The following is an 8472-nucleotide window of genomic DNA, read 5'->3' as shown; positions in this document are numbered from 1 at the left end:
AAATATTAGAGTTGTATAACTTCATATTTTATGTTTTCATGTTCCTCATATAGACAGAAGTAGGATTAACGGCCTATTTGAAAATGATTTAGCAGCTATATTATTACTTCTTAAGGAAGCACCATACTTTGTCTGAAGTAGTTGCTACAAATTACACTTTCACCAAAGCATAAGAGAACTCTATTTGCTCTATACAATTTCTAGCACTTTTTACTGCTACTTTTTAACATAAACCATGCTAAAGTTAGTGAAGAAATGAGCCACACAATAAGCAATGGCAGGCCATGACAGGCGGCAGAAATGAGAAAAATCAGCTAGGCCTCAGGTTCAATTCCTGGAACTGAAACAGTTTTGGTTTCCCAGAAATAAAACAATGCAAAACTACCCACCAAGACCCAACTTGGAAAGTCCTTGGGCCTAGCAAGTGGGCTCAATCAATCACCACATGCCATATCAGCAATGACTAGTGCCAGATATTGTCTTTTGTTAACCTCAAAGAATGAGGAGCTTTTGTGACCATATGCCATATAATGACCTCTGAAACTAGAATCAGGGTCCTTGTCCTGAGGCCACTGTGTTGGTGGGGACTTGGACCCTGACTCGAGCTAACAATAAAATTCCTTGCGTTTTGCATCACAGGGTGGTCTCTTACTTCTATCTTGAGCCTGGTTACACAAGAGTATATCCAATTTGGGTCCAGAGAGATAGTATGGTGTAAAGGGCACATGCCTTGCATATGGCTGACCTGGTTCCATCCTGGTATTACACATGTTCACCAGAGCACTACAAAGAGTGATACCTGAGAAAAGAGCAAGGAGTAAGCCCTAAGTACAGCCAGGAGTGTCCCCCTCAGCCCCCACCCCCTCCACTACACAATTTTTTTTTTAAAAAAAATCAGCCTTTAGATATTTAAAAGATATTTAAGGAACTCTACCTACCTTCTGCCATGGTCAGGCTCCAGATAGAAAGGCCTGGACATAGTACTGAGGGCCTCCTATAGATCAGGGAGCTACAGAACCTGAAGTCAACTCTAATTCTCCAAACCCCAAACAGTGATCATAATATTTTTACTGAACACACTCTTTTACTGAACAACCGTACTTCACTGACCTTATAAAAGACTCTACCTCAGTCAGCTAGACAGAATGACTAGTTCAAGATCTTGTCATTATACTCAGTAGAAAAGAATCTGAATAACAGAGGCATTACAAGTAATTCTCTCGTATAAGCAACTACACAGATCATCTCTTAAGCAATTTGGAATATAAATCTCCAACATGAACTCACATAAAATTCAAACAATAGGAAAACTTAGGAACCCAACTCTTGTGTCAGGTAAATATAGAAACCCAGGCAAGCCCTTGAGCCCATTAAAACTCTCAAGCCTGTTTGAGGACCTGAAATCAATTCTCACTATATTGGCAATCAAACTTAAACAAGCACAAAGTGAAATTAAGTAATCACTAGATAAGAAATTTGATCAATTCAAAGAAGATCTAATTCAGAGGGAGACAAATTCCCCACAAAATGAACGGAAGGAACTAAAGAACACAATAGCAAGCATTGTTGTAGAATTACACAGACAGAAAACCATCTTGAAAAACCATTTTGAAGGCAAAATAGAAGCGAGCACTGATAAAGACATGGCAAATGAAAAGAGAAGCACTAGAACGGATGTATGTGAGATACTTAATGGACAATAGCAAGAGAAAAAAATCTTCAAATTACAAAAATTCCAGAAGTAAAGATAAACAGGAAAGGGTACAAACAAGTGGAGAGAAATATTATAGCTGAGAACTTCTCTACTGTCTAATGAGAGGCTAATGTACAGAGTCAAGGAGCCCATGCAAAGTAGACCCAAACAAAACAACACCAAGACCTATAGTAATTGAAATGACAAAATCAAAGAGGAGACAGCTTTCTTAAATCTTCAAGAAAGAATAGAAATCTTAAATATAAGGGAAGCAACATAAGAATCACAACACATCTCTCATGTACAGGAGAGAAAAGAGTGGAATGACGTATTCAAATTGCTCACTGAAAAAAAAGATTCTATTTATTTATATATATTTATTTATTAATTATTTTTTTACATTCTTCAAAAGAATGGAGCAAGCACTCCTGAAATTCATATGGAACAATAAGCCCTCATGAATAGCTAAAGCAATTCTTGGGAAAAAGAGGAATCACCCTCCACCAATTTTCAACTCTACTACAAAGTAGTAGTCATTAAAACAGCATGGTACTGGAACAAAGGCAGAGCTGCAGACCAATGGAACAGGGTTGAATATTCTGACACACTCCTTCAAATATAAGATCATCCAATATTTGACAAGAGAGCAAGAAATGTGAAGTGGAGCAAGGAAAACCTCTTTAACAAAATGGTGCTGTCAAAACTGGACAGCTACATGCAAAAAAATAGGCTTAGATCTCCACCTATCACCATGTACAAAAGTTAGATCAAAATGGATTAAAGACCTCAACATCAGTTTCAAAGATGACACGCCACTGGCCAAGCAAGTGAAAACAGAGATAAATAAATGGGGCTATCTCAAACTAAGAAGCTTCTGCAACTCAAAAGAAACAGTGACCAAAATACAAAGACAGTATACAGAATGCGAAAAGATATTTACCCAGTACCCATCCGATAAAGGGTTGATATCAAGGGTATACAATACACTGGTTGAACTCCACAAGAAGAAAACTGCTGACCCAATCAAAAAATGGGGTGATGAAATGAACAGAAACTTTCCAAAAGAAGAAATCCGAATGGCTGAGAGGCACATGAGAAAATGCTCAACAGCACTAATCATCAGGGAAATGAGGGTCAAAACAACAATGAGATATCATCTCACACCACAGAGACTGGACCACATCCCAAAAACCAAAAGCAACCACTGTTGGCGTGGATGCGGGGAGAAAGGGTCTCTCCTTCACTGCTGGTTGGAATGCAGACTGGTTCAGACCTTTTGGAAAACAGTATGGATATTTCTAAACAAATTAGAAATTGAGCATCCATTTGACCCAGCAATACCACTCCTAGGAATATATCCTGGAGAGGCAAAAAGGTATGGTAGAAATGACATCTGCACTATATGTTAATTGCAGCACTGTTTACAATAGCCACAGTCTGGAAAAAACCGGAGTGCCCAAGAACAGATGACTGGTTAAAGAAACTTTAGTACATCTACACAATGGAATACTATGCAGATGTTAGAAAAGATGAAGTCATGAAATTTGCATATAAGTTGATCAACGTGGAAAGTATCATATTGAGTGAAATGAGTCAGAAAGAAAGAGACAGACATAGAAAGATTGCACTCATATGTGGAATATAAAGTAGCTGAGAGGTACGAGCTTGCAATGGTGCAACTTCTGGCAGAAATTTCTCTGGACTTAAGTTACTAAAATACTAAAATACAGAAACCCAAAACTGTGCGGCTGCTATTGTGGCCGCAGGACCTCATACCTCTTCATTCTCAGCAATGGAAAACAAATTATCAAATGCTTCCTTTTTAGCAGGTCCGACTTTGGGGGGGGGAACTCCAAACAATAATAGTGAATTTTTTGTTGAAATATTGAATGTAATCAAAGTAAAGAGAAAGTAAAGTGAAATTTATCAGCTACACAGGCAGGGTGGGGGCTGGGGGGTTGGGGGGAGGTATATTGTGATTCTTGGTGGTCGAATATGTACACTGGTGAAGGGATGGGTGTTCAAGTATTGTATAACTGAGACTTAAGCCTGAAAGTTTTGTAACTTTCCACATGATGATTCAATTAAAAAAAAAAAGCTTTTAACCTAGAGTCTATTACCCTGTGAAGCTCTCATTTAGATGGAAGGGAAGGATAAAAACATTCTCAGATAAACAAGATCTGACAGCATTTGCTATAACTTAATTGGCCCTGAATGAAATACTGAAAGTTATTCAAAACAAAAGCAATTGCAGAAGCAACAATCACACACAGTAAAATGGCATCACAACCCTTTATATGAATAATTTCTCTAAGTGTCAATAGAGTCAACTCTTCCATCAAAAGACACAGAGTGCCAAAATGGATCACTGTTACTGTCACTGTCATCCCGTTGCTCATCGATTTGTTCGAGCGGGCACCAGTAACGTCTCTCATTGAGACTTATTATTACTGTTTTTGGCATATTCAATACGCATGGGTAGCTTGCCAGGCTCTGCCGCGCGGGCTCGATACTCTCGGTAGCTTGCCGGGCTCTCCGAGAGGGGTGGAGGAATCAAACTCGGGTCTGCCTCGTGAAAGGCGAACGCCCAACCGCTGTAAAACAAAATTCATCCATTTGCTGTTTACAGAAAAGAAATCTAATATCCCAGAATAGATGCAGGCTCAGAGTGAAAGGATGGGAAACAATCATACAAGCCAACTGTAATCAGAAAACAGCTGTGACAGCCATGCTATATCAAATCAAAAGCATTCAATCTGCAGAAAGTAATTAGAGATAAGGATAGACACTACTTATTAGATAAGGGAACAACAAATAAAGAAGTTTTAAGTTTATTTAACATATACTGAAATATTATGCAGCTGAAGTCATGATAAAATCATACAATCTGTTGCATCATAGATGGAACTGTAAGATATCTAGTTCGTTGTATGACATTAAGGATAACATATCAAAATGATGCCCTCTGTGCCATGGCAGTTTATAATTACCATGGTAACCCATGAAATCAGTCACATTCTGTTAAGACCTCAGACCCAAAATATTCACATCCATTTGTGGGGGAAAGTGGGAGTAATAGGAAATGGGGGGTTGGAAACTGTAGAAAGGGGAAAATAAAGCCAAGTGCTGGTTTCTCTCCTGATCCCCACTACTCCTGGCTTTTGCAGAAGTGATTTTTCTCTTTACTTTGATTAGTGAAATTATTCAGTTACACAGGCAGTGGATGGGGGGGTGGGGGGTGGGAAGTATACTGGGGTTTTTGGTGGTGGAATATAGGCACTGGTGAAGGGACGGGTGTTTGAGCATTGTATAACTGAGACATAAGCCTGAGAACTTTGTAACTTTCCACATGGTGATTCAATAAAATAAAATAAATAAGTAAATAAAAATAAAAGAAAAAAAGAAGTACTTTTTCTACTGCTTTTTTCTGTAATACATCTTTATTTTATTTATTTATTTTTTAAAATTCATTCTTTTTTTATATATATATTTTTTAATAATTTATTTATTTTTAATTAGAGAATCACTGTGAGGATACAGTTACAGATTTATACACTTTTGTGCTTATACTTCCCTCATACAAAGTTCGGGAACCCATTCCTTCACCAGTGCCCATTCTCCACCACCCGTAAACCCAGCGTCCCTCCCACCCTCCCCAATCCCATCTCCCCCCCAACCCACCCTGCCACTGTGGCAGGGCATTCCCTTCTGTTCTCTCTCTCTAATTAGCTGTTGTGGTTTGCAATAAAGGTGTTGAGTGGCCGCTGTGCTCAGTCTCTAGCCCTCATTCAGACCGCAACTCCCTTCCCCCACATGGCCTTCGACTACAATGTAGTTGGTGATCGCTTCTCTGAGTTGCCCTTTCCCCGGAACGTGAGGCCAGCCTCGAAGCCATGGGGTCAACCTCCTGGTACTTATTTCTACAGTTCTTGGGTATTAGTCTCCCACTCTGATATTCTATATACCATAGATGAGTGCAGTGTTTCTATGTCTGTCTCTCTCTTTCTGACTCATTTCACTCAGCATGAAACTTTTCATGCCCATCCACTTAACTACAAAATTCTTGACTTCCTTTTTTCTAACAGCTGCATAGTATTCCATTGTATAGATGTACCAAAGTTTCCTCAACCAGTCATCCGTTTTGGGGCATTCGGGTTTTTTCCAGATTCTGGCTATTGTAAACAGTGCTGCAATGAAAATACATGTGCAGATGTTGTTTCGATTGTACTTTTTTGCCTCTCTGGGATATATTCCCAGCAGTGGTATTGCTGGGTCAAATGGGAATTCAATATCTAATTTTTTGAGAATCGTCCAAATTGTTTTCCAGAAGGGCTGAACCAGTCGGCATTCCCACCAGCAGTGAAGAAGGGTCCCTTTCTCCCCACATCCTCTCCAACAGCGGTTGCTTTTGTTCTTTTGGATGTGTGCTAATCTCTGTGGTGTGAGGTGGTATCTCATGGTTGTTTTGATCTGCATCTCTCTGATGATTAGTGATGCAGAGCACTTTTTCATGTGCCTTTTGGCCATTCGTATTTCTTCCTTGGTAAAGTTTCTGTTCATTTCTTCGCCCCATTTTTTGATGGGGTTGGATGTTTTCTTCTTGTAGAGTTCAACCAGTGCTTTATATACCATTGATATCAACCCCTTATCTGATGGGTATTGTGTAAATATCCTTTCCCATTCTGTGGATAGTCTTTGGATTCTGGTCACTGTATCTCTTGCGGTGCAGAAGCTTTTTAGTTTAATGTAGTCCCATTTGTTGATCTCTGTTTTTACTAGATTGCTTAGTTCCGTGTCACCTTTGAAGATACCTTTATCTTCAATATCGTGGAGGGTTTTGCCGACCTTGTCTTCAATGTACCTTATGGTTTGTGGTCTAATGTTGAGGTCTTTAATCCATTTTGATCTGACTTTTGTGCATGGTGTCAGGTCAAGGTCTAAACCCATTTTTTTGCATGTGGTTGTCCAGTTGTGCCAGCACCATTTGTTAAAGAGGCTTTCTTTGCTCCACTTCACATCTCTTGCTCCCTTATCAAAGATTAGATGATCATACATTTGGGGTTGTGTGTAGGGATATTCCACCCTGTTCCATTGGTCTACGGCTCTGCCTTTGTTCCAGTACCATGCTGTTTTAATTGTTACTGCTTTGTAGTAAAGATTGAGGTTGGTGAGGGTGATGCCTCCCATCATCTTTTTCCCAAGAATTGTTTTAGCTATCCTTGGACGTTTGTTATTCCATATGAAATTTAGGATTGCTTGATCCATTTCTTTGAAGAATGTCATGGGTATACTTATAGGGATCGCATTGAATCTGTATAATGCTTTAGGGAGTATTGCCATTTTGACAACATTGATTCTCCCTATCCACGAGCAGGGTATATGTTTCCATTTCCGAATGTCCTCTTTGATTTCATGGAGTAGCGTTTTGTAGTTTTCTTTGTAAAGGTCTTTTACTTCCTTGGTTAAACTGATTCTGAGGTACTTGATTTTCTGGGGCACGATTGTGAATGGGATTGCTTTTTTCATGTCCCTTTCCTCTGCCTCATTGTTTGCATATATGAAGGCCATGGATTTTTGGGTATTGATTTTGTAGCCTGCAACTTTACTGTATAAGTCTATTGTTTCTAAGAGTTTCTTAGTAGAGGTTTTAGGCTTCTCTAGATACAGTATCATGTCGTCTGCAAATAGTGAGAGTTTGATTTCTTCCTTTCCTATCTGGATGCCCTTAATCTCTTTTTCTTGTCTAATAGCTATCGCAAGTACTTCCAGTACTATATTGAAGAGGAGTGGTGAGAGTGGGCATCCTTGTCTTGTGTCCGATCTCAGAGGAAAGGCCCTTAGTTTTTCCCCTTTGAGGATAATGCTTGCCGTAGGCTTGTGATAGATGGCTTCGACTATCTTAAGGAAAGTTCCTCCAAACCCCATTTTGGCGAGGGTTTCCCCCCCGCCCCCTCGTAGGCCCTTGGGGGTCCGAGTCTGTGCGAAAGGCAGGTTTAGCCCCAAAGGCCCGGTTCCGTGGGGACGTGGCTCCGGCCCGCCCAGGACGCGGTGCTGTGATGCACTGTGCCCCCAGGGTTCCACCCTAAGTTGGGGGGCCTGGGAGGGGGCGCACCGACTGTGCCCAAGGCTCACTCCGGGCTCTGTGCTCAAGAGTCACTCCTGGAGGTGCCCAGGGGCCACATATGGTGGGGGGAGCAACCTGCCAGCGGCCCAGCATGGCCCCTGTCCGCTGTGCTTCCACCCTTGAATTTGGCGGGGGGAGGGGGTCGGGGGGGCTTTATAAAGCGAAGGAGAAGCGAAGACTTACAAAGGAGAATGGTGGGCTGGAGAGGAATACAGCACGTAGGGATCCCATGCTGGGATCCCCCCACCTCCTCCAGGAGGGTCCCTGAGTGCAGAGCCGGTGGGCATGACCCCCCAACCAAGGACAGAGAGTGGTATGGATGGCTCAGCGAGCACTTTGCATGCAGAAGGCTTGGATTCCACCCGAGATGGACCCTTGGGCCATCCACGGGCCCGGAGCAGCACCGGAACCGCCAGGCGTGCCCACCCCCTCCAGGAAAAAGAATTGCAGGAAGGTGGGTGTGGGTGGGGGAAGCGGCTGGCTCTGGGCTATGCGCTTTCTTTGTGTGTGGCCCTGGCACGTGGGAATGGAGAGCAGGAGGCGAGTTCCTGGCCAGGAGCAATGCAGAAGCATCTCCTAGTTGCACTGTTCATGAAGAGCCGAGGCCTCCGTCCACTGAGGAACAGTGTCGGTTGAGAAAGCTTTATTGGTGGTG

Source organism: Sorex araneus, chromosome 1 (genome assembly GCF_027595985.1).
Source record: "Sorex araneus isolate mSorAra2 chromosome 1, mSorAra2.pri, whole genome shotgun sequence".
Lineage (NCBI taxonomy): Eukaryota > Metazoa > Chordata > Mammalia > Eulipotyphla > Soricidae > Sorex > Sorex araneus.
Note: the sequence above shows the minus strand (reverse complement) of the source record.